At 43.8% G+C, this 27,792-nt stretch overlaps 1 protein-coding gene and 1 long non-coding RNA gene across 3 annotated transcripts in view; both read right to left on the bottom strand.

The window, feature by feature from the left end:
- Window positions 1–27,773, bottom strand: LOC132659203 (uncharacterized). The gene is made up of 3 exons (XR_009599321.1): window positions 27,536–27,773; window positions 8,181–8,304; window positions 1–7,005 (listed from the first exon to the last, which is right to left on the bottom strand). It is a non-coding gene; the product is annotated as an uncharacterized LOC132659203 (long non-coding RNA).
- Window positions 1–27,792, bottom strand: part of NFE2L2 (NFE2 like bZIP transcription factor 2) — a 32,578-nt gene that overhangs the window by 4,127 nt on the left and 659 nt on the right. Inside the window, exon 1 of one of the 2 annotated variants that reach the window (XM_012132935.5) lies at window positions 27,089–27,118. The exons of the other annotated variant lie outside the window; for it this stretch is intronic. The gene's annotated coding sequence lies outside the window, so the exon portion shown is untranslated. Of the gene's footprint in view, window positions 1–27,088; window positions 27,119–27,792 lie in introns of those variants that run through there. 2 annotated transcript variants of the gene reach the window in all.

Genomic DNA, 27,792 nt, shown 5'->3' with positions numbered 1-27,792 from the left:
TTAACACAAAAAAGGATGGAGAGAGACTATGGTTAAAATGGTTTTAAAATAGTAGATAACACATAATTTATACCACTGCTGATAACAGGGGGTAGTTACAAATAAAATCTGAATGGGAACATAAATCCAGTGTTCTGGAAGGGCACAGTAATTGTATCTAGTGTCTGCATGTATTCATTTTTCTTAAAATCACCTTCAAACACAGCTATCCATTCTTATCATTTATTAGTTACTTGGATTATTAATGAATTGGGTGATGGTAGAGGTCACTAAAAGCAAAGTAACAGATGTTGCACGTTAATGTTCTTGAATCAAAAGAAACCCCACACTTGTTTAATGGAACAGAAAAATTAGAGCAAGCACCCTGAGCCAATGCTTTATCATGAGAAATGGAGTTTGAAGAACATGACTGAATATATGGAATTTCCTCCTAAACTTGCTTAGCAAATGCCAGTTTACAGAGGGGGAAAAAGCTGCAAGTTAAACTGTCAATCTTGCAGTTGTGAGAAACCACTTTTCTTTTGGTCTTTGCCTACAGTGGATTATCTTTTGCTTAGCATTTCTTGCTACATTTGTCTCTGTGGTTACTTATTAAAAACAATTTCCTCTTGGTCTTTAGCTCCTGAGGTATGACCACGTTGGTAAGGTCAAGTCCTAGGGACTGTTAATCTTGTGATGTGTGGTAAAGCAAGAGGCTGTCAGAAGAATTGTGAAAGGGGTAGTGCCCACTAGGCTCACTCCTGATAAGTAATCCTGTTAATAACACAAGCCAAAAAAACATGGCTCCAGGGAACAATGGAAGGTGATGCATTCTGACATAAGGGGAGAATCTTATAATGAGGAATTGGTTATTCTGATTTATATAACAAGCCTAGGCACATTTTCTAACTATAAATGTTAAAAACAATTTTTTTCTGATTTAAAATTTAAGTTTTTGTTAAATTCTGAATGGGGAATTTAAACATTTCTATTTCCTAGATCATTTACATTGAAAACAGTGAGAGGGAGGTTGGAAAAATCAAGACAGAAAGGGAATTGGGGCTGAAGGCCAGTATACTCAGTGTGCAAACATCGAGCTTTGGACGACGGCCGGCAGCACTGGGCTGCCCAGTGCATTTACAGCTCTATTATCTTCAGCCTCCAAAGGACAGGAACAACATGGTAGTTCCTTAGCTGAGCAGTCAGGCTATTTCACCCAACCAAGTACAAGCACAGATCACCCAACCTAGAGGCAGCCCAGCTAGCTGGATAGTAGAGGCCATCTCTAGCCTTGATTGAAAGTTGGCGTTTGAATCTTAAAAGCTATGAAATCCCACCCATGAGACAAGTTATCCTAGCTTTAAACAGTGTAACTTAAGAGTACAAAGCACACACAGCAGCTGCTGCTGCTAAGTCGCTTCAGTCATCTCTGACTGTGCAACCCCATGGACGGCAGCCCACAAGGCTTCCCCATCCCTGGGATTCTCCAGGCAAGAACACTGGAGTGGGTTGCCATTTCCTTCTCCAATGCATGAAAGTGAAGTCGCTCAGTCGTGCCCGACTAGCGACCCCATGGACTTCAGCCTACCAGGCTCCTCCGTCCATGGGATTTTCCAGGCAAAAGTACTGGAGTGGGGTGCCATTGCCTTCTCTGACACAACAGCAGCAGTATAGTTAAAGCAGTATCTGTAGCTCTTGAGAACTGGCTAGGGTATACCCGTTTTTTTAAGACAACATCTATTAAGATCTTTCTATATGTGCCAAGCATTGTTTTAAGTACTTCAGATATATACAAACCAAGTCTCAAAATCACATGAAGAAAACATGTATCCCTATTATACAGGTAAGTATACTGAGGCTTAAATACTCCTGGAAAGTGCCAGAACAGAGAGATGTTGGGGGCTTCCCACGTGGCACTAGTGGTAAGAACCCACCTGCCAGTGCAGGACATGTAAGAGACATGGATTCGATCCCTGAGTCAGGAAGATCCCCTGCAGGAGGGAATGGCAAGCCACTCCAGTGTTGCCTGGAGAATCCCATGGACAGAAGAGCTTGGTGGGCTACAGGCCATGGGGTTGCAAAGAGCTGGACACGACTGAGCCACTAACTCTTTTCACCTGGATTATGTTCCTGGCCACAAGCAACAAAATAGAAATCGTGGAGCATTCAGTCATATGTGACGTTTCTCAGGAGGCTGCCCACTAAAACATGAGAATAATTTCCACTTTAAAAATTGTTTTGAATTTTTAGTAGTGTCCATGTAGTGGACATGTCTACACAAAGGTCATGTGAAAGAGAGAGGCCCAAGGTATACAGAAACCTACACTAAAATTCTAATTAGGTTGGGCCATATCTTCTTGGGGAAATCTAAATACAGCTGTCTGGGCCATTCTCCAAACCGGAGCTAACAAGGTGCTAAGTAAGGAGATGGTTGGCATGTTCACTCCTACTAAAGGCTCGTACTAAAAATTAAAGAAATGTGTACTCATACAGTTTCAATTGAGCTCTATAGTTTTCTACCCTTCTCAAGAACAGAACATGGAAAGCTCATTGAACTCAGAAGATTCACAACAGAGAAACCCCAACACTTGTCTCTGCACCTGGGGGCCACGGACCACATCCCTCCCTCACCTTCCACAGCCTGTGGCTTCCTTGTTAAGAGGTCCCAGGATAAAAACCAGTATCCAGTTTTGGCTTTCCCACAAAAGAAAGCACTGAAGAATTTATTTTGGAAACACTTCACAAATATGATGAGTTCAAAGTATCCCTAGAACCCAGAACTATGGGCAGGAGGAAAACTTCTAATTTATTCTAAAACTATCAGTGGCAATCACACCAAGAGTTGATATAACTCTTCTTTCCCTTTCCCTGCTCTCCTCATCAGATGAGATGTCTTGAGTGGGTTCAGATAGTTAAGCTATAAATTATTCCATCCTATCCCTATAATACAGATTTTGGTGGATCAAATGAAATGTGAAGGAACTTTATAAATGTAAAGTATATGCAAGTACTGATATGCCTCCCAATGGGGATGAGTCCTGCTTGCTATAAGTGACACCAAACTCCAGGCCAAAGGAGAAGAATGAAGTTGCAGACCTAATCGGAGTGGGAGCCTTGAAACACCACTCGGTCTTGAAGCTACTTGGTTCCTTCTCAAAGAAGGTTGAAATTGACCACTGGGCATGTGCAATGGGTGTTGTATATTAAACAACACATTTATGTACCCAAGTAACACCCTCTCAATTGCTACTCAGTTTCTGATATGACTGCCCTTCAACGCACAGCTCCAAACCAATTCAGTGTTTTAAAACTCCCCATAACATAATTAGGCAAGGGCACCTTGATAGATCCTTTATCAACAAACCGGAAACATAAAACACAAAATGGCCAGTGACAACATCAAATTGCTCAATGCAGGCTGGGCAGTCTTAATGGAGATTATCACACACCAAAACAGGTTTCAAAGTGTTCTCAGAGGTTTTGCTCTGTATTTTTAAGTTTATATGTTTATTCTTGCCATGAGAGCTCTCATGAAAAACGTCTGCTTGAAAATAAAAGCTGAGTTGTAACCACTTTGAATTCCTAAAACAAATGTTCTGATCAAATTCAGAATGCAGCAACAAAGGGTTGCTTGTCATAGCCTTGATATATCATACATTGTGTTACTCAGATTTTCACCTGAGTTTCAGAAGAAAAAAAATCTGTGGGCATTTGTTATTGTTTGAAATATTCAAATATTTAAGCACAGCATAAGTTTGTCCCCACACATCTCACTGGCAGGGAGCCCTGCAGCCCCAGGACTGTAGTAAGCGGTCTTGAAGGAGCCCTGTGACTGGGCATGTGACTTACTCCACAGATGACCCATCTCTCTGCAAAGCTCTCAAACCATCTAAGGAGAAATTGTTGGGATGGTTCTTGCAACAAACAAGAGCATGACAATGGACGGGGTGGAAGGAAAATGGCCAAGGAAGAATGAAACTGGTCTTGCACACTTCACCCTGAGGCACTGAGGAAGCATAGCTGCCCTGCAACAGGGCAGAGAAGAAAGGTCTGGGGAGGAAGGGGGAATGTGTGGCTTTTCAACAGGCATCTCCTTAAGCTTTAAAGTGTTCCTGAGGGCGTTCGGCATGTTCTTGAGAGGAGTGTGGCACTGGGTGTAAGCCTTCACGTGCCACACTGTTGTTCTTTCGTGACCCCTGAGTTACCTTGCTAGCTTGGCTTCGACACAATAAGACAATGTATTAATACTAAGAAATGTTTGACTTGTTCATAGTAAATCACCATCTGGCCCAGTGGAAATAATCATAACTGGAAAACGTATATATATCATCGTTTGCCATCTGGGTAATCTGTTACTCGTTCTATGGGAAATCTGAAGTTGGACTATTAACTTGGACCACTTTAAAACAAACATCTTTGTTCCAGGATAAACAAAGAAGAAAACCCTTGAACATGAATCCCAGAATAATGTCTTTTGCAAGCTAATTTTAGTGCTCTGAATAAACTAGCATTTTATCATGCTCAGATGATTCCCTCCAAATCAGAAAAGATAAAGCAAAGGTATTATGAACTCCTAAATTAAAGCAACTCAGTAAGCTAAGGCTTTAGAAAAGTATCTAAAATGAAATGGTTTCTATCACATACATTCACATGTATAAATGAAACCAGTACCCCCAACTGTTTCCCTCTCTCCCTTCTCCCATCCTCTGTTCTGTCCAGAGGATGAAGGAAGGTGATTGGGGGGTGGGGGGGTTCCTTCTAAACATACGTTTCTCTAATAAAATGTTTTTTAAAAATTGCAAGGATAATTCTGTAAACAATAAAAACTGATCCTCACGTCCAGTCACACGGTGTGTTAAGACAATGTCCCAGGTGATTCCTTCTTAAAATCATGTAATTCCACTGAGAAAATAGTAAATCTTTTAAAGTTTTTTCTCCTGATATTGACAAATATTAACAACTAGCATTCAGAGTCTAAATTATACCCAGTAATACTTTTCTTTCAGATGTTTCAGTCTTTATATCACACCCAGATAGTTATATTATTAATCTAAAAGCCAAATCTGGTTTAATATTTTTTTCCATAGAAGCTGCACAAATATTTTGGGGCAAAACCGGATGGAACATGAATCACATCCTACCGTCCCTTAAGAACACAGGTCAAATCAACAGCTATAGGAAAGTACAAAAGCAAGTGAGGGTGCGCTCAAACCTGAAGAACTGATTAAACAATGTAAACGACCTCCTTGATTTACAAGGCTCTACCCTGCAGTATGGCGCCTTACCACTAAGGTAAAGTAACACCAAGCAGGTGTGTGTTTAAAATACATCTCACTGATGACTATTCTGTTTCATAATATTTATCTATTTACTTCTCTCCTGCTTCATTACAAGAAGATACACAAGACAAGGTCAGTAGTTCTCTCGGAATTCTAGAGAAGGCAGATGACTGGTTATTCTTTATAGTCTGCCCACTTTCAGGTACTCTTGATTCTACTGATCTGATTTGCCAATTTCTGAACATATTGCTACAATAATTGTGAAGTAGGTGGTTAAAAACAAAGGTTAAAAAAAAAAACCATTTATACAGAATCACAGAATGTTACAGGTGGAAGAGGCCTTACAGACACTGAGATCAAGTGTAAATGTCACTGGGTTAATTTCTGTGTAACTACAGCTCTATGTTACCACCAATCCAAGTTTTCCTTCTAGAGTAACCTTACTAAGGATTATTTCCCCAGTCTTCAGTAACTAGCAGTTTTTAACAGCATTAAAAAAAAATCTCAAACACACCAAAACATGAATTATTCAATGACTTAAAATCCTAGATCACAAATTTGCTATTCCCTGGGTTGCAGACACATCCTCCTACCCTTGTGTCTTTCACCTAGAAAATGGTCCCATTTCCTCACAGACCAGCTTATTACTGTGTACATTTTCATGTGCTGCTTCCTGCTCACAAGTTTCTCAGCAGTGACTCAATCTAAGAAACATGATCCAGCCAGTTTACTGGAACTTTCATCTATTACACTTGTCTGTACACTGCAAAGCATGATGCAAAGATAAAGCAAAGCCTGAAAGAGAATAGAGTAAGAATTTGGACTGTTTATTTTCCTAAGAGGCATATATGTGTTTGGCCACAAAGAAACCAGAAAGGACAGTTAATTTCCAAAACAGCAGGTGATCCCACTGCTACTGATTCCAAAAGTGAATCTGATTTTTCCATGGGAAGTTTCACACCTGGATGCCAGCAGAGTTAATTTCTGCTCGTTTGTGGTATTTTTGCAGGATGCCACTGTTGGGCCTCCGTAGAAGGCAACAGCAACCCACTGCAGTACTCTTGCCTGGAAAATCCCATGGACAGAGGAGCCTGGTAGGCTGCAGTCCATGGGGTCGTGAAGAGTGGGACACGACTGAGCTACTTCACTTTCACTTTTCACTTTCATGCTTTGGAGAAGGAAGTGGCAACCCACTCCAGTGTTCTTGCCGGGAGAATCCCAGGGACAGCGGAGCCTGGTGGGCTGCCGTCTATGGGGTCGCACAGAGTCGGACACGATTGAAGCAACTTAGCAGCAGCAGCTGTTGGGCCTCAAATGGCTTATGCAAGGGTAAGTCACTATGTTGAGTGGCTTCGTTTGATAAGCAAATTTCAGGACCCATTTTTTTCACCTCCATTTTTGAACAAGCCATGAAGGTATTCAGCTCTGGATGCTGCACTCCACACATGAAAGTAACTTTGTGAATTGGTCTGTTATAATGATTCTATAGGAAAACACACACACCCTTTCTTATCAACAGAACCACTCTAACTTCACTCAACATACATGCTGACACTAACCAAGTGTGAACTAACCAGGTCATCAGATACCCACCTTGGGGCCAAACAGCCCTGGTTGCTCAGTCTCCTGCCTCTGCCCCCCGCCCCAGCGAGGGAGGGCAGTGCCCCAGCACGCTCGAACCCCTGGAACTCTCAGCTACTCCTGCCACTTCTAAACCCCCTTAATGATCCTTCACCCTCTTTGGATCCTGCAATTGTAAACAAATTATTTATTTTAATCTTAAAGCTCCTTTTCAGGTTTAACTGCTTACAGTTAGCTCTGAAAGGTAAGAACTGGGCCAGGGATTCAGGCCTGCTGTTACTTGTGGCCAGCTCAAGATGTGCATGCCTGTGGAAGTGACAGTGATGAATCTTAGATGCGCATATATTGGAATGTACAGAGACTGTCTAAAATACTTAGCTTTTTTGGTACATCCTGTTAAAACAACATTACAAAGGGTGGAGGGGGGGTCTGTTTAATTATTTTTTAGTGTTAACTTTATTGAGTGTGAAATATTTCTCAAAATAATAAGCTACTAGTGGCTGAAATGTCACTTTACCAGAATGGTGATAATTATAATAAAGGTGGTAGTCAAGATTAATAAGATCAGTGTCCATAAATGGATCATTAATCCAGCAACCCATCGAATACACACACACAGCTCACCTCTCAGGGACCTGGAACTATGCTAGGTGCTGAGGACACAGAGGTCAACAGAGGACAGTCTCTGATCTCAGTTCAGAGACGTGAGGAGAAAAGCACGTAGGGGCCAAGACAGCACAGAGGAAGCGTCCCCAAACTGCAGAGACCTCGCAGAGGAGCCACAAAGCTCACCGCCACAGCGCATTGTATCCCACCCACTTAAGCAAGGGGTAATCTTAGCAAGGGTTTTCCAAACGTCTAGTCTGTATGAATACTGGAAATCAAAGGAGGTTTTGGAGGTGGAGAAGACAACCCATCTCCACTCACCCTGCCTTTCTGGTCTGCCCTCTTTGTGGCAGCAATCCCGCCCCAGCCCCCAGTTTCTCCCCAGCAGCTCAGATTCTCCAGCACAAGGAAAATTCTCAGACTTCCTCCTTGCATGTGGACTTCTCAGTCAGTATGACTCATCTCAGATGAGATGGGAATTGCTGCTAATGCCACACTGTCACGGAACGTGGTGACTGGAGGGGCCCAGAGGACGCACATAGCCCCTTTCATTTTCAAACAGGGAAACTGGTCTAACGGGTGAAATGACTCTCCTGAGATCAAAGGTCAAGGATTCCAAAACTACTATGGTCTACTTTCCTAATTTAACATCTAATTTTATGACTCCTGCCCAGTTATTTGGCAGAGGGGAGGAAAAGATACATTTTTGCATTGCTCTAATTTTTAAATTTGCACCTCTGGTCCCAGCTTGCCAGTCAGCAGATTCCTTGCAGCTTCATTCTCCGCTGGTGTTTGCAAAGCACTTCATGGTTTGCAGGAGTGGTCACTGCACAGCATGAGGCAGGTGGTTTATCTTCATCTATGGATGAGCACAATTAGGTTCTGGGTCTCCAGCATCCCTGCCCCAAAGTGCAAGTTGGCAAGTGGCAGAGCTAGAACCCCAGTCCAGATCTGATGTCCAGCCTGTGGGCGCTTCCCACCACGACAGGACAAAGGCTGCACACTGCTTCACCCCCATGCCCTCTGCCCGGTGGGATGCTAAGGCTGGAAGCCAGCTCACAGATGCTCAGACCCACCCGTCCTGACAACTAGGCAAATCCAGTCAACTGCACAAGCACAGCTTAGCATTTAAATCAACCTTCCCATAAAGCCAATATTCACCAGCCAGTACTTTCTCTGTATATCTTATCTGGGCTTTGTTACAATGGCCCAACTAAATTGCAAACTCCTTCAGGGCATGACAATGTCTTTTTTAATAGATGGCATCTGTATACAGGATACATTTAAAAGCTACAAAAGTAATCTCCCAGTTATCTTTTCCCAAGGCAACCATTGGCATCAGTTTTTTGTGTCCTTAGGAAGATATTCTAAACACACACCCACAGGCACATATTTCCCAGGTGGTGCTAGTGGTAAAGAATTTGCCCGCAATGAAGGAGACCTAGGTTCGATCCCTGGGTTGGGACGATCTCCGGGAGAAGGGGATGGCTACCCACTTCAGTATTCTTGCCTGGAGAACTCCACAGATAGAGGAGCCTGGTGGGCTACAGTCCATGGGTTGCAAAGAGTTGGACATGGCTTAGGGACTGACACATTTCACAGACACACACAGAAGTAGGATATAATCATAACATTCCACACTTAATCTAATTACTTAATCAGTCCCTCATTGGGCTTTTAAGTTATTCCTAATCTTTTGCTAGGGCAAATGATGCTACAATGGCTATCTTTGTACATAAGTCATTTCAACAATGTGTGAGGATTACCTGTGAGACAGATACTCAGAACTGCTGGTCAAGGAGTATATACATTTTAATTTATTATACAATGAGAAATGCCCATTTTCCCCACTCTTTGCCCCAATCATGTGTCCCTCACACCTTGCAGCACCTTGGCACATGGTATTCACCCAATAAATACATAGTAATTGTTGATATAAGGTCTCCTATATTTCACACTCAGTTCAAAATCAGCCCTCTCAATATTTTTAAAGATAAGACAATAAAATTAAGACTAGAGAGAATATACTGTACATAGTCAGTTGTCCAGCAAACATTTCTTTAATCACCAATCTATGGCCAGCCAAGGTAACCTTGGTTGGTGCCTTTGGAGCTGGTAAAACAAACTGCAGGGGCAAGAAACATAAAGGCCACAGTACACACAGGTAGAGGTGAGGCAGCCTCAGCAGGTGAAACAAGCAAAACTGGCAGCCTCAGTCCTTCTGCCAGACAAGGTGAATGCCCAAGAGAAAACCAAGTCAAATGAAAATGGAACTGCCATGCGATCCAGCAATCCATAGTTGGCTATACATCTGAAGAAAACAAAAACCATTTGAAATGATTTGAAAAGAAAGAGATGCACCCCGGTGTCCACCACAGCACTGTTTACAACAGCCAAGATCTGGAAACCACTAAAGTGTCCACGCGGAGATGAATGGACACAGAAGAGACGCTGTCAGTATACACAACGGAATACCCCTCAGCCAAAAAACGAGAAAATTCTGCCATCTGCAACAACATGGATGGACCTGGAAGGTATGCTTGGTGAAATAAGTCAAGTAGAGAAAGACAAATTCTGTTTCCACCTCTATATGGACTCTAAAAAATAAAACATACAACTGAATATAACAGAACACAGATACAGAGAACAAACCAATGGTTTCCAGTGAAAAGAGGGTTGGAAGGGAGGGGCAAGATAGGGGAAGAGGAGTAAGAGTTACAAACTACTAGTGGCATAAAATAAATAAGATACAGAGATGCAGTGTACAGCACAAGCAATATCATCAATATTTTATAATAACTTTAAATGGAGTATAAGCTATAAAAGAGAAAGCAAGTCCAACCAGGCTGACTGTATCTACTAGCTCTTTGAAGGCCAGGACAAGGTATTCTGTCTAGGGAAGTGTCTCTCAGAAACATGTAAGCTGGCTATTAAATTACACTGAACACACAAGTAACTAAGAAGAGCCGACAGTGAGCTTGCAAACAGAACACAGGCCAAACACCAAGTTTATAAATGAGTATCCCAAAGCCCAGAGATCCTAAATGGGTGACTGATGCTAGGTCTCATCTGACCGAGCTGAACCCAGGAAGGGTCATCTGGTCAACTCACAAAAATCAGATTTCAAACTAGACTTTCCAGTTGCAATTTCTAGTCCTTAAATTTCTGAAATGCTAGGAATTACTTTGAGAACAAGTGTACACACTGCTGTGTGGCATTTGATCCTGCAACCAAATGGAACCCTGGCCTACAGAAACGTGATCTGACCAAAGTTTGACCTGCATTTTTCTGCAGAGAACTTTCCTTTCCCTGCTCTTAATCTAAATCCTCGGTGGTGTCTAAAGGCTATGCCCATACGCAACACAATAGGACTAAAGGGCTTCCAGTTCTAACGCTGACTTCAGGCAGACCATCTCTGCTGCCAAGAGCAGGAAGTGCTTTAAATTAACACGGAAGCCTGAGAAGTCCCAAATCGTGGGGTCAAGGCCGTGGGCCCACTGAATGCACATTCCAAACTTGACTGATTCACCCACGGGCTCCCCAAGACCAAGGGTGACCCCAGAAATAGTCCTACATCTTCTTGGAGAAAGGAAGCCCTGCGAGACAGCAGCTCTTCCATTTGTAATGCTTTCAGAGCACAAACCACTTTCACTTGCATACTGTGTCAATTAATCCTCACACTGCTCTGTGTGAAGATTAGCGAGATGAAGAAATAGGTTCAGAAAAGTTAAATATCAAAGGTCATCTGACTGGTCAACTGCGTCTGTAGCGGAAGCAGCCCTCTCAAAACCTGATGGACAGACCTATGAATTAAATCACCATTTAGTGACTCATCATGCCTCCCTTTCCTCCTTGGTTCCTCAAAATAGACAAAAAATTCTGGTTTTCTCTAAGGGTGTTCATTTTAGTTCTTGGTGGCTTCTTCCTTAAGTCAGTTTTACCAATAAGCAAACAATACCGTAAAACGGGCCTCAACTTTAACCGAATGATCTCGGGCTAGCTACCTAAATAACAAACACATGAAGTCAAGCTCTCAGTCTTTTTCTCAAGGACAAAAGCTGTGGGTCTGGTTTAAAATCTCTGGTTTTGGGAAAAGAACTCCTTAGAAAATATGAGAGCCAGATGTATGGAGTTTTCCAAAGTAAAGTGCTTGCACGAAGTGTGGGAATTATTTGTACCTCATTACTACTGTTCCCCATGGATGTGTCATCATACTGCCCAACAAAAATTTACATGTCAAACATGGAATTGATCATCCTGTCCACGGGGGAGACAGTACAAAAATTCTCTCATTGCCTAAAATAATTGCTTTTTAAATCCTTCTATCTGGAACTAGTGAAGTTCTTTGCAGCCCTGACGTCCACAGCATGTTTCCAATGCCAAGGAAGCCCAGGACGCAAAGTAATAGGCTGTAAAGCACATTAAGTTCCACACCCATCCACGGTCAGGGCGTGCCATGCTGCAGTAACTTTGAACCTCAGTTTCTCCATCTGCAGAAGGACAGGGTTGGGTTAGGTGAGTCCAAAGATCCCTTCACCTAAACACCTCTGATTCCATAAAATAAAAAATGTAAGCCTGGAACCTAATTTTGAACTTCAGAACAAGCTAATTTCAGCAACCTGTAATAGATGCTCTAAGGCAGTACTTTCCAGTATAAATCTAAAGCAAGCCATATGTGTGATTTAAACAATTTTAGAGAAAAGGGAACATGTTAGTCACTCAGTCACATCGGACTCTGCGACTCCGTGGCCTAGAGCTCATGAGGCGCCTCTGTCCATGAAATTCTCCAGGCAAGAATACTGGAGTGGGTTACCATTCCCTTCTCCAGGGGACCTTCCCGACCCAAGATCAAACCCAGGTTTCTTAGACTGCAGGAGGGTTCTTTACTGTTGGAGTCGCCAGGGAAGCCCCATACGCTTTTAGTAGCCTTACCAAGAAAGAAAACAGTTAATTTGATTTAAACAATGTTATTTATTTCACCCAATATATCAAAACATCATTTTACTTTGTAATCAAAATATTTAAATTATTAATGAGGTATTACAAGTGACAGAAACACTCAATGAATGTAACAAAGATCAAATGACATGATCACATAAAATGTGGTCCCACCAAAATAGTTATGTTCAACAGAAAAATATCTTACCGTACTTCTGTTTTAAATTTTAAATCATAATTCATTAAAATCAAAAAATGCACCCTCTCAGTTACCCAAGTCCCATTTCAAGTGCTCAAAAATGACCAGTGGCAAGTGACAGGTCAGCTCAGGCACCTACAGGGTGGGGCCTCCGCATTTCTTCGCAGGGAATTCTAATGAACCAAACTCCTCTGTACTGCAGATTATTTCCTGAGAATACAATGGGAACAGTAACCCATCCAGAGGACACTAGGTAGTATTTATATTGCTAACCATTGTTTGCAAAAAGCTACTTCGTGACCAGAGAGTGCAAATCTGTGAGTTACTATCAGAGCTCATAATACTACACGATCACCTTGAGATCAAAGAGCAACTTGTGGTCCAGAGGCCACAGGGTTACCAGACTACTGCAAAGGTCATCCAGAAGAATGGGTAGAAATGAGGGGTTTAGGTAATAGTACTATTGTTGCCGTGAAAAGGGGGGAAAAAAAGGAGTTAGTTTTTTAATTTTCCTTTCCCAGAGAACATAGAAGATAAAGAGACCAGGGAGCAGGCCTGATCGTTTCTAGTTTTTTTGAACTGCTCCTAACTCTGCATGTCTGTAACTAAGTTTGCTTTCCTTCCCCCTGACTTTGCAGGAGCTACACTTCCGCACCTATTTTCCTTTGACTCTGTATGCTAAATACATCCTGCATCTGGTGTTTACCCTTAGGACACCTTTCTCTAGCAGTTACATATCAGAAAGAAGGCAGCGCCACCGATCTGCCAGACTCAATTACTGGGCTACTGACGCCAGCCTATGACTGTTTTTGACAAGTCATAACACCTTTGTTCCTCATCACCGACTCCTGACCGCGAGGCCTCATCTTATACAAGCCCCTGGACTCCTCATGGAGAGGGCCCAGTTCTTGGGGCATGAGCCTACTGTGTGCCCCTCTCTGCTGGCTGAGAATTAAAGCCGCCTTTCCATTTCCTCCAAACTCTCTCCGAACTTTTCAATCGGCTTTGGTGGACAAAGAAAGCCAAGGCTTTGGCCAGCAACGCTATCTGTTCCAGCCAAGGATATGAATTAGTCCTGAGTTTGGAAATTCCATTTCAACTGCTTCCAATGTATACATTTGAACATGCACAAAACCCACTGTTGTTGTCAACTGCCAGGCAGTAATTTGGGCCTCTTAAAAAGGAAATGATAATTAGTATATATGTCTCTTAAAATCAATACAGGAGTCTTTAACTTTCTTTAAGGTAAATCTTTTCAGTTAACTTGCTAAATAAATACGTCAGGACATCAGTTACCTCGTGAGCCTTCACATTAGGATTGAGAAGGAAGGATCACAGTGCCAGTACTCTACAGCTAGGTAAAGGCAAGCGTGACACAGTCTGATAACAGTGAGTGCATTTCTCGTGCACTTTCTACGTGTTCGGTACTTTCCAAGCACTCATCTCCATGACCTCACTTGTACTCAAACCAATTGGCAAGGAAGGTGGTATTATCATCTCCTTGTGGGGCAAGGAAACTGACGCACGGAGAGGTTAAGTGATCTTGCCTGAAGACCCGCCTCTAAGAACTCGTCACAGCGAGATCCACCCCCCATTTGTGCTACAGGATCACTCAGAGAACAGAGGCCCTTACTCAGCATACCCAAGGCCTCTTCAAGGAGGCTGCACACCGCCGTCCTGCTGGGGTGAACTATACAGGGAGCTCTGGGCTGTAAGGGAAAACCCAGACTAACACCTGTCCTCACAGAACTGTTTTCCATGTGAGGAAAAGGTATGTGAGTGCCCCTTAAAAATACAGGGGACATGTCAGGGGTGAAGCAGTAATGCTCCCAATACGTTCAACTGCTGCTGCATGGGTCAAATGAACATGGGCGGGGCTCAGCCGCTCAGTCAAGTCAGACCGAGACCCTTTAGACTGTAGCCCACCAGGCTCCTGTCCATGGGATGCGATTTCCCAGGCAAGAATACTGGAGTGGGTTTTCATTTTCTCCTCCAGGGGATCTTCCTGACCCAGGGATCGAACTCATGTCTCCTGCTTGGCAGGCGGTTTCTTTACCCGCTGAGCCATCAGGGAGGCCCAAATGAACATAAGAGGCATCTAAGTTTGAGGCTTCTGGGTCTAATCACTCTATGAAAAATAGAAGGTGAGCTCCAAACTTATTTATGTATCACCAATAAGCTTTTATTTACGATAAAAAATATCGTAAAAAGGATTACCCATCACATATGAACAAGGAAGGGCAGTAGGTCTCAACGTTTTCACCATGTTATCTCCCTCGTGGGTCTCATGGGCAGGTGTTTCCCTTGACCAATTCGCCTTTTTAAAGAGTTACTTGGCAGCAGTTACTACCAAAGATGTATTTTAACCTTTGAAGACTAAAAGATGGGTTGGGGCTGGGAAGAGGGCAAGGCCACAGGGGCCAGCTCAGTTCACAGCTGGGTTTTATTGCTTAGTTGCTAAGTTGTGTCTGACTCTTTGTGACCCTCTGGTCTATAGCCTGTCAGGCTCCTCTGTCCGTGGGATTTTCCAGGCAAGAGTACTGGAGTGGGTTGCTACGCCCTCTTCCAGGGGATCTTCCTGATCTAGGGATCGAACCCAAGCCTCCTGCATTGCAGTGGGATTCTTTACCACTGAGCCGCCAGGAAGCCCCACAGCTGGGTTTAACCTTCCACTTATGCACTCCTACCCCCCAACTCTTTCTGTCTGTACAACTTGCCTGTGGACACTGCTCCATTTCTAGGCTCAGAACCCCACAACCAGTGAAGGAGTGTGTCTGCGACGGAGTTCACAGAGACGGCTTATCAGTCCACATAAGCAGGACATCCAACCAACAGGCTAGAGGGCCCCACAGAGGAGACGGCAGCGTGGGCCCCTCTGTGTCCCTTGCTACAGACTGGTCTTCTGTCTCTGCAACAATCAGCCCTGACGTGAGACCAGAACAAGCCACAGGGGAATGAGACGCTTACAGCAAAGAATGACAAGGGGCGTGGATTCAGGGAAAGATTTTTTTTTCAAGTTGGGCCAAGGAAATCTCAGATCCCACACACTCAAATCCCCGATGAAGATGTATACTTATGGTAACAATCCTCAGAGCTGCCATGTCTATACTGTGGGCCAGATCTCATGCCCAGTTCTCATCTTAATTCTACACTGGACATAGACTCATCCACATCTAATGATGATGAAACTGAGGCAATCCCACTGAACTATCACTCAAGCTCTCTGGACCCTGGTTCTCTCCCTACAAATGAGGGATAAGGCTCTGTACCTCACAGGGTGGAGTAAGGAGTCCACAGGACAAAATTAGTATGTGAAGGCACACAGCACCTGGCTGGCGGTGGGAAGAGCCCCAGAAACTGCAGCTGCCTTCGCCAACATTGCAAGATGCCCACCTCTCTTAGATCAGGGGGGCACAGAAGCAAAGCCCATGGGAAAGAAAAGACAGGATATTGTCTGTGTTTTCATTCTTGGGTGAATACTGCTAATCCCTGGGGCTGGAAGGCAAGGATGACGCTCTTCCCTCTGAATGAAGATGGTGACAGCAAATGGATCGTGGGAAAGGGCAAGAAGAGAGAAACTCCCCCTCTGTGTCACCAGGGAAGAAAACAATCCATCCTAAAGGCAACCCGGCAACTTCTGATTCTTCAGTGGAGTGATGGATACGCTGGCGATGAGTTTCTGTTAAAACCCAGGAACTGCAGGGTGTGCAAACTTGAGCACAAATGGTTTCATGATGGAGCTAATGTTAAGAGAAAACTCGACTCCCTCCTTTAAAATGGGGGCATTAAAACATTTCTCCTTAAAAGGCTAACAAAGGAGGCCCAAACTGGAGTATTAATTACAGATCCTTAGTTCTGGGTTGATGCCAAGGCATCAGCATCTCTCCGCCCCTAACCTGCCCCAGCAGAGGCCATAATAAACTTCCTGTCCAGATCCAGCTCATGTGTCCTACCCTTTCCAAAACCTCTGGTGATTTCCAGATGCCTCATATACATTTGAAACACCACACTTGGGCACCGAAGGCCCTCTTCAGCCCGTTCATCTTTTTAGCCCTAGTGACCCAACACACTGACACAGGCCGGTTCATGCCTGCATGCTTCCTCTGGCTTCCAACTGCAGTTTGAACCAAAACAAATCCTACCGGCTTAAAAAAAGAACAAAAAAACAAACTAGATATACTGCTACTTCCTCCAGGATGTCCTCTGAGCATCTCAGTTGGAAGCGACATTTTCTCCTCTGTCCTTTCACCTACCACAGATTAAAAATATCAAGTTCCGGGAGGGCAGTAACAGACACGGTCTCACATTTGCTGAGCAGCTACTATTAAATAAGCACCGGGCATGGTGCCAGCCACCAGTTACAAAAATGACTGTGACACAATCCCTACCCTACAGGAGGTCATACCTTAATCAGGAGAGATAGAGATTAATTTATACTCATTAAGTATTGAGAGATGCCCTGCCCTAAAATCCAGGTGTACAAAGAACAAAGGGACTGATTAATTAGGAGGAGGGGCAGTTTGAGAAGCAAATGTCCTTCAAGGAGGACAATATATTTGCTACATTATCTTGGAAGATTAAAACAACTTCATGCCCTGAAAGTTCCCTAGGGCATGTTACCACCTAATAAATATTTGTGGAATGAGTAAGTTAGAGTTAGGCTTAGAATTCAGCATTTTCATTGTGTATCTAAGGTGTCTGGGGTTAAAGAATTACTTATGTTAACAAAGGTTTCATATTTAATATCACTTATGACCACAGCTACTAGTCGCAGAAAAATCAACTTCAAATTATTCTTTGGGTACTTGATTAAAAACAAAAATATTATGCCTCAAGAATCTGGAAAACACACTCCTTCAAGTTAACAATAAAACTGATTTTGAGAGAACAGATTACGAAAGGATTCGCCAATATGCATTAAGGAATTTTGTAACTTGGATAATATAACAATTAATTCAATATAAATGCTGATTAAGTGTATTTTCTTAGAGGACACTAAGCTGTTTTCCCTCAAGCTGATGGTCAGGAAAAGGATAAGAAAGTGGGCAACCTTGCCTCCCTCCCTATTCTGGCCTTTGTTTCTAAACCGTCAATCTATCACCACAATAGCTCAACCTCTTCAGCTCTTCTATAGCTTCCTTTACTATCTTCTCAAACTACTTCAAAAAGTACTGGGCAGAAAAGACAGTCAAGACCCAGAGAGATGGCATAGGACTTTTAATGTCACCTTGAAATTTTTAAAAACGTTTAGCTTATCTTTTAGGACCACTCCCCTGCAGCCATGGGCTGGAGAAAGGGTAAATATCAGTGGTAACCATCAATGGCTCAAATAAAACTGTTCTGTTTTAAAGGAGCTGGTACAGACACTGAATAAATAAAATATACTTGGTCCCTCTGGTTTCTAGAACTTTCATCACTTTCTGCATTCTCTCTAACCCCTTCCAGCTCAGAAAAGGAGGTGTGAACAGCCTGCCATCTGAGGAGGCAGTGGGCCTCCCTGCAAAGAACAAGGAATATCCTGAGGTTTCCTGAGAGCCGATGAATCTTTGTAAAGCAGCCCCTCATGCTTTAGCATCTAACAAAACACCCAGAATCATGAGACAAGGAAGGAAAGAAAGAAAAGAGGGACGGCAGTGATTACACTTTCTAAATCCCTGTCCTGCCAGCGAGAGTAGCATGGCCTCGGACAAGTTACCTTACCTCTTGGAATAGGTTTCCTTGTCTGTAAAAGGGTTAACAGCTGCCATCGACACAGATTTATCAAGACCAGGTTAAGAGAGAACGTGTCCAGGACCTAGTACAGTACTAACAGCTGTTCAGTAAATGTTCATTTTCTTCTCCTTTTCTTCCTCCTGAAACTGCCAGTTGCCTACATTCCGATGTCTTCAAACATCTAAAGGCGGGTTCTCTTTACGACATTGCAAGTGCATTGCGACTTGCAGACTTGAAGGGGGAAAGACTGTCCCCTCAGTCTCCATTATCATCTTGGCCAGCACCCACACCAGCACTGCAGCCTGAAGGCACAACATGTGGTTATCCAGTGAACTCTGGAAGCCCCAGCACAGGGCAAGCGCCACGCCCTGCGGCACGCAGGCTTCCCAGAGTCCCACGGGGCAGAGGAAAGGGGACCACATCCACCCATACCTCTCTGGAGAGAAAAGGCTTCATTTATCGGGAGCAAAGGAAGAGATGCGAGGTTCCCTCTGCTCTTAGATACTTTCCCTCTTTTCTGAACCTCCTCCCCCCAAGTTCAAGACCCAGAGGCCCAAGTCTTTCAGCAACACCAAAAACTTGTATATATAATCAATCCCGCCGTGGCATCTCGGAGGCACCTCATGGGGGGAGGGGCACAGAAACAGCAACGGTGGGATGCTTGTCGAGTCTGGGAACTGCCCGACTGGACCCTCCACCTGTGCGCTCTTGAGAGGAGTTTCTAAGGTTCCATTTTTTTGAGTTACTCTGTGGTCACACGTGCTGCGCTCCACTCACCAGAAGGAGTACACAGCACAAATGCGCTGTGGAAGTCAGAATACAGAAGGCACTGTGGTCTACGGGATGCCCATGCCACTTGCCCCTAAGCAGGCATGACAAGTGCCCCAAAGGCAAAGCACTAGATGATTTGGAGAGAAGTCCAAGGACTTTGATGGCAAAGAATGTTCCCATCCCGGCTCCAGTTCTTACCAGCTACGTGATTGCTTTGGTCATTTGCCAAATGGCAACCCACTCTAGTATTCTTGCCTGGAGAATTCCATGGACAGAAGAGCCTGGTGGGCTACAATCCACGGGGTCACAAAGAGTAGGACATGACTGACCAACTAACACTTTCCAGATCCCTTCCCCATCCTGCCCCTGCTCCGTCCCCAGGCTCCCTTCCCAACTACAATCTACCAAGGCTCTGGGAGAGGGAGAGAGGCTGAGGATGGGAGGCAGAGCCCCCTCTCCATGGTCCCAGCTCCTTGAATTCCGCCTGTTTTCTCTGCCCCTCCAGCCCCAGGACTGGCAGGTGGCTTCCTGAGGCTGGCTGTCTGGTTTCTCAGCTCACCTGTGTAATTAATTTCTTATATAAAATCCTTCTGCTTGAAATACTTGTGCTTTCTAGTTCTTAAACCAAGCTCTGGACTGCTTCTTAGCCTCTCCAAAGAATTTTGTCAACAACAACAAACCTACCTTAACAGGGTGGTCTAAAGAACTAAAGACAATGAGCGTAAACACAGCACAAGCGAATGTCCCAAATGCTTTTCCCTTTCCTCACATGAGGGACCCAAACACGAGGTGCACACTGAGGAGCAAATCAGAGTTACAGAAGAGACCAAAGAGCCGCATCCCTCCCGGGTTCATTACAAGGAATCTTAAACCTCTCCGCCTTTACTTCCAGAACCCTTTTCCAAGTGAAAGGTAACCTGGGATCTCCACTGCCCCAAGGATCCTCCCAAACATACAGCCTGGTAAAGAAGTTTCTAGCACATGGTGAAACCTGATCCCACAGTTTGGTTCTTACTCTCGGCCTGGTCTCAGCTTGGGAACCCAAGGAGGAAAAACATAGTTGCTGGGGGTAGGAGAGGAGCCAGGCGAACACTAAACACTGCCCCGGCTCTTGTCCTCCGGAGTTGGTTTCTCAATGGACGTTTCAATCACGTCTCATTGAGAAGCCCCAAGAATAAAATGATGTCTTCAAAACCTGACAGTTTTTCCTAGTGCAAGAAAAAAAATGACAGTTTTGATTTATGGTGGTTTTCATTGCCAGGATTGTAATGAATAAAATAATTTTGGAGGGGCTAGGTCAAAAAAATTCAGGGTCCTTCAATACTCTCAAGCCATAGTAGCAAGGCTCCCTTGCTCTAGGACTGTAAAACCAAGCAGCAAATCGCACATGTTCTTAAGCTGACCCTCCGACACTGGGACACACCTCTGTTCCTATTCTGTTCCCAGAAGGCCACAGAACCGGATCAATCCTTGCTCCCTGCTGTCTAATCCCTCAGAATTCCCTGGGGACAGGCTGGGCTCTGCCTGCACGGGTGAAGCGGAGCAGACAAAAGGCCGTCAAATCTGAAGTGAAGCAAATGTCTATACTGTTTCTCAGCAGGCCACCTCCATACACAGTTAACAGTGCCCGTGCCTCCCACACAAACACGAGGGGTGAAGTGGCATTACCCACCCTGAACATCGGCTCCATCCTGCAAAGGAGGGAAAGGGCATTTAACAGGAAGGATCACTCACTGAAATACAAGTCTGCACTGCATATAGCCTAAGTGTTAACACCAAAATTCTTCTGTTTTAAGGTATCAATACTTTAAACACATATGTATGTCATTCAGCACAAAATAAATGAAAGAGTGTACTGCTTTTTAAATCTTAAAGCAATAATAGGAGGGACATATTAAAAGAATTTCAAACTACTGATGACTAGAGTTAGAAAAGCAGACAGCTCTAAAAGGGAGACTGAATGTACCCCTCCAGTGGGTGATGGCCCGGGAAAGACTGGATATGGGCCGCACAAAAGAGAAGCCCAAAGACCGAAAGAAATGGGTGCCGGCTTGGAGCACCCACTCCCTGCTGGGCCTGTTCCCACGCTGTCACAAGGCAGGGCTGAGACATACCCTCGAGTGTGATGCACAACACACACACACACACACAACCTCACAAACAATTCAGAAGTTAGCCCTAGTTTCCAAATGTGTAAACCAGAAACCATCCAGGTAAGTACAAATGGTAGCCACTGTGGTCAGAATATAAAGTTGACTTTACGAAGCATATACAGAGAATCAAGAAGCTGAGTTGCTAAAAGTGGCCTTGTAGATTGAAGTTCTTGTTTTTGAATATTTATTTGGCCACACTGGGTCTTAGTTCTGAAACAGAGAAATCTTACAGCTGTAGCACGCAGAGTCTAGTTGCGGCAGGTGAGATCTAGCTCCCGGACCAGGGACTAGCCCCAGGCCCCCTGCACTGGGAGCTTGGAGCCTTTGCCTCTGGACTGCCAGGGGAGTCCCAGACTGAAGTTTTTGTCTTTTACTGGAGGAAGATAAGGAGGCCCAGGAATGCAGAGCTCGGAGCTTCGTGGGCGGAGGCAGTATTGCACCCCAGCTTCCAGGCTCTCCATTCTCCCCAGTGTCTCGCACTGGTCCTCACTGCCTTCTCTACATGATTCCCAAATAATCTACACTGCAGGTTATCAGTCACCACACTCCTGACCAAACAGAGGAATTCTACTAAAATTATCACCCAAATCTCCATGAGGGATTACAGAGTGCAAGTTATATTTACTGAATTTCAAACATTCACCAGGTGCCTTAAACACAGTTCTCAGATGTAGGTTATTAATCTTAAGGCTGTGAAGGTCAGTGATCAAACATAAAAACACTTCCTTTCATGAATTAAGCAACATCCTAACCAGATTTTCTAAATCCCTATAGGCATACCTTTCACGGGTACCAAGAACCGTGCCAACTCCTCCAGAACACTGGTTCTCAATCTACTTGCATGATGGAATTCCTTCAGAGGTTTGAAAAAGATACTAATGCCCCACCCACAGAGATTTTAATTTAACAAGACATATGGCCTGGGCATCAGCATTTTAAATACGGGTGGTGACTCTAACATATAGCACATTTTAAGAACCATATATTTTTGCTATCAGGAGCAAAAATATATATAAAGTAGAAACAACCCAAATGGCCATGAACTGAAGAGGGAACAAATAACATGTAGTGTATCCATATAATGGAATAGTATTCAGCAATAAAATGTACAAAGTCCTGATATACGATACAATACGGTCAAACTATGTAAACATGTTAAGTTAAAGAAGCCAGTCACACAGAACCGGCCAGGCTATGATTTCATTTCTATGAAATATCCAGGAGACAAATCCATAGAGATAAGAGTATAATGAGTGGTTACTAGGAACTAAGAGAGCTGAAGGGAAATGGGGGGTGAGTGCTAATGGGTCTGTTTCTTCCCGGGGTGATGAAAATGTTCTAAAATTGATGTGGTGATGGCTGTACTAGTCTGAATACACTCAGTCACCGAACTGTCCACTTTAAATGGGTGGACTGTATGGGGCTTACATCTCTTAAATCTATTTAAAGAAGAGACAAATATAAATTCTATGCCCAGCTCTCAAGGAACTTACAATCAAATTGTAGAGGGAAAGAACAGCTGCATATATAAGACAGGTATCGGAGATTTTAAAAAGTGATTGAGGAGAACTGCCTAATGCAGAAAATAAACTCTTAAGTTTGGAAGAAGGCTTCAAAGCCAAAATCATCCGACAGTTTTCTTTTATTACCCAATCATTCTTCTCTGATTTGAAGAAAAGCAACGGAGAGGCTGGATCTCACCAGTACGCTGTCGATGTCACAGGGCTGGGAGTCTCAATCATCGAAGTTTGTGAGAAAAAGCATGACTAACTTAGCACTGCCAGGGCATTTTTTTTAATCCTTCAGGATACAGGCTGTTGGGAATTCCCCGGTGGCCCGAGTGGTTAGGATTCAGGGCTTTCGCTGCTGGCCTGGGTTCACTCTCTGGGTCAGGGACGATCCCCACAAGCCATCCAGAGATCCAAAAACACCCGAACAACAATAACAACAGCAAAAGCAAGATACAGGCTGCTGCTGAATGATAGTGACTTTCAATTACCAGCAAGGTCTTTGAAGGATGGATTTGGTGCTCTAAGTATCTCTTATGTCCTGGCTTCGTCTTCACTTCTACCACAGTTTGGGCCAAATAAACTTACATGCTCACGCACAGAGAAAGATTTTATGAGGCTTTGAAGGTGTTGCAGGACATATGCCAGGAAGCTCAGCTTGGTGATCTGTGACGACCCAGGGGTGAGATGGGAGGGAGGTCCCGGAGGGAGGGCACATATGTCTACTTATAGCTGATTCGCACTGCGGTACAGCAGAAGCTAGCACAATACTGTAAAGCAATTACACTCCAATTTTTAAAACCGTGCTTCCAATCCTCAATGTTCCTAAAATTCTTCATAATAATAGTTAAAAAGTGTTTACTGTGGCAGGGGCTGACCCAGAGAAAACTCCAACTTCAGGCAAGATAAGATTTTGTTTAGCCATCTTGCTTTGTCTTGGCGGGGAAAGTTAGTATAAGAACACTTGTATTTTGCTAATACTTTTTGGGAATGTTATACACTTGAACGTATTTTTTGCACTCATTTCCAGAAAACATACCATTATCAATGAAAGAAGCCTTGGTCTGTATCTTAGAGCCCCTTTAATAAATGTCTGTTAGAGCATATTGAAAAGCAGCTGGTAACTACATTTTAAAACTCATAGAAATCGTTATTATCAGAATATAAACTCTGTTCTCCATTCTACAGTACACTTAAACATGCAGCCACTGGTGAGGGAAGCCGGCTGAATATTGCCTTTAGTACATTCATCCTTCTATACCCTGCTGGGTGGGCTTCCCTGGTGGCTCAGTGGTAAAGAATGTGCCTGCCAATGCAGGAGACAGGGGTTCGATCCCTCAATCAAGAAGATCCCCTGGAGAAGGAAACGGCAGCCCAGTTCAGTATTCTTGCCTGGGAAATGCCATGGAGAGAGGACCCTGCCGGGCTACAGTTCATGCGGTCACAAAGTCGGACACAACTTAGCAACTAAAGAACGAACAACCCTGCTGTGCAACAGCAGATTCCAGCAAACTTTCAGAAGTGGCTGGGCCAGGCTTTTAAATATGCTGGGAGTTGTCAGATTAATTTTTAGGCAAATTATCCACTGAATCTGGAAAAGCCTGAAGCATCCTTAACTCAGACAAACAAGACAATAATAATTCCGAGAACAACCTGTTTAAAGATAAAGTGAAGTCGCTCAGTCGTGTCCAACTCTTTGCAACCCAGTGGACTGTAGCCCACCAGGCTCCTTTGTCCATGGGATTCTCCAGACAAGAATACTGGAGTGGGTTGCCATTTCTTTCTCCAGTTTAAAGATAAGGACTAAGAAATAAAGTATTAAACTTTGAAATGTACTAGTCACAAAACCCCAAGAAGGCTTCAATTAGACAGATTTGAGCCCTTATGCCTGCTTCAGTTCAGAAATGCCGAAACAGGAGATGAGTGTTTAATTTGAACCAACAGGTTTCCACTAGTTGTTTTCAAGTCAAATTCTCCCCATTCTCTCCACTTTCCTTCAACCAGGTTTAACCCTGTCTGTCCCACTCTTCAGCATATTCACTACCAAACATCTTCACTACGAAACTTATTTTTGACCACTATTTCCAGATAAAAAGAACCAATGGAACAGGAGTATGTACCAACTAACAAGGCAAATAAAATTAAAGTCACCAGGAGCTAAGAGATTTGAAAAACAGTCCCTGAAAAATGTAAGGCAGAATCTCAGATACTGCTGAAATATCAGAAATTTTAAAAACTATTATTAAATTAAGAAATGGTCTTGCCTCTCTAAATCAAACCCCGCTAGGCCTCTTAGTCTTTCTGAAAAGTTTCAGGTTGTATTTACTTTCACTGTATTCAAGGTCGACCTCACCCCTCACAAACACACTTATTAAATTTCTTGGTAACTGGAAAAGGTGCAAAGATTAATCTTTTAAATTCCTACCTGTGCTTCTTGTAGTTTTTCTCGATTTGTCCATTTTTACAAGCGTAAGAGTTTCCTTCTGTTTAAAGTTAACTAGTCTTGGTCTACTTCGGAAGTGGGGTCCTTCTACCAGGGTTTGAATCCCACCTCTGCCACTCAATAGTTGAGTCACTTTAACCAGGACCCAGGACCCTGGCTGCTTTATGCCTCTTTCCTCACCTAGAAACTGGAGACAGTATTTTCTACACGGTGACTGTGAAATTATACATGTGAAGCAATTATCGTACCGCCTGGCACACAAGTAAGTGTCCAATAACTCATCTACGATTATCTGAGTGCCAAACTCCTGAATCCAAGAATATGCACTGACGAGTGAACCCCAGATGAAGGAAAAATCAAAGAAGAAATATTTACGCAAACCCCCCTTTAAATGTGTTCCGCCAGTAGAGAGGAAATTCCCCGGGGAAAAAAAAAGTGCTTCTAGCCCACAGAGGTTTCTTTTTCTCATGTAGCTCTGTAAGTAAAATTCGTGTATTTAGCTTTCAATTCTTCCTGATTATCCTAAAGAAAGTCAGATTTTGGGGTTTCCCCTCCCAGCACTGTTTATAAAAACCCAAGTTGACAAGAAAGAGTCCAAAATGGCCCATGCTACTTTTAATGCAGACTGATGTGAGTTACGTTTTTATCCTACTACAATCTTTCACAATCTCTCAAGAGGTTTTTTTCCAAATATCTAAAAAGTCAAGTTGTTCTTTGCTCAACCTTCTGGAGATGAGAGGGAGGCCTTATTTTTCTTTGGAAGTTACCTACCTAGTCCAAGATCAACTTCATTCCTCATATGCAAAAATACTTTCTCCAAGACAGCTTTGAAAAGGGTAGATGATTCCTTCCAGAAGCTAATGGAAATTCAGAATGTAAAACTCTACTGCTCTTCATCAACACCTCCTTTGCACAAAGGGGGAAGAACTTTTACCCCCGTACCACCTCCTGCCTGGTGTTTCTTTGACAAGAGGTTAGAATCCACTTATGACTCTGTCCAAATCTTCCTGGACTACAAAGATTTAATATGAATCTTAGTTACAGGCATGACATTAACTCTAAATTTTATTCCATTTTCTTTTATACTCTTCGCATATGCAAACTGAGGTCTGATTACAAAGGGTGGAAAGGGAGTTACCTTAACAAACATAATTGGAAAGTTCACATTTAAAAGAAAAAGCAGTAAAGATGTTTACCCACTTTTGTATATGGAATGGTAAATTATATAGTTAAGAAAGAAATAAAAACTTCAGTAATATACCCCTCTAGGCTACATTCCTGAATCTGGGAAAACTAGAGTCCATTAGCATCATATATCCTTTGGTCATATAGATTATTAAAGAAATGGCTATAGGGACTGAACAGCAGCTGAATCGGAAAGCACAATTTATTTCTTCATATCGTGGGGAGGAAGGAACACAGTCTTAATCACTACTGGGGGAAAGTTCAAGACAACAGCTTCCAAGGGAAAAAAAAGGCACAATCACTACATTGTCAATATATCAAAACCTTACTTCAGGATTAGTCTAAAGCTTGATGTTTAAGAGCTTAAATATATTTACCGTTCCTATTAGGTTACACATTTCCTTGAACTAAATATTTTTCCAAAAAACGCATTCACACGCACAAATTGGAAATAAAACTATCTACTCCTTTAAAAAGTCCCTACAAAATATACACAGAAACTTGTTCCCACATTTGCGACATTTACAGAACTTGTTAGCGAAGTTTTATGAGACACAGCTGTCCCACCCTCTGCCCTCTCAAAAGCAACATACTAGGAAAGCAATTGAGGCAAATTCTCAAACAGAAAAGGAAAACTACATAAAGCACCCAAAAGAGAAACAATGTATGAAAGCGCAACATTTAGTAACAGCCTAAAAACAACAGAAATGCTAATCTACACTCGAAATTCTTACCCTTGACAGCAGAGAACAGAATATCCTGCCTTACACATTTTGGAATTGCAATTCCGAAACGCTAAATCCAAAGACAAAGCCGCCCTAGGGAAAATAACAATTGCGCAACAGATCAACAGCTCCAACTTGTCCCTTGGCCCCGGCGCGGCAAGGTTTGCACGCTACAAAGCAGGAAAGGGCCCACTGAGGGCCGCCGTGACAGCCAACCGGCCACTGTCACGGCGCCGGGACGACGCTCGCGGCGTGCGCCACCGGGAAGCACAGCGCCGGGATCGAGAAGCCCCGGGGAGCTGGGGTGGGGTGGGGGGCGAAGGCCCGTCGGACTTCAGAGTCCACCGCCCCACCCGCCCTTGCCGGCGTATTGCTAGGGGCCGACTCAGAGTTCTAAGAGCCCGAACCCTTCCCTCGGGGCGAGGCGGCGCGCAGGGCAGGGTTCGATCGCCGTACGTCGGGGAAACCGAGTGCGCTGGGCGCTTGGTGACCTCCTCCTGCCCCCACCCTGGGAGCTGGGCATTTTCGCCAAGCGGCCTCAGGGCGATCGCAAGGCTGGAGTGATTGATCACTCTGCCTAAGAGAACCCTCAGCAGGGTAAGAGCGCCGCGGCTCGCGCCCGCGGAGGTCTTGAGCAGAGGAGCAGCGGCAGAGGAGGGGTTCCGGGTCCCAGCCCGGAGACCTCAGTTCCCCCGAGAGTGGCCCCGTGACTA

Source organism: Ovis aries, chromosome 2 (genome assembly GCF_016772045.2).
Source record: "Ovis aries strain OAR_USU_Benz2616 breed Rambouillet chromosome 2, ARS-UI_Ramb_v3.0, whole genome shotgun sequence".
Taxonomy (NCBI): domain Eukaryota; kingdom Metazoa; phylum Chordata; class Mammalia; order Artiodactyla; family Bovidae; genus Ovis; species Ovis aries.
This window is presented reverse-complemented; position numbering and strand designations above follow the sequence as displayed.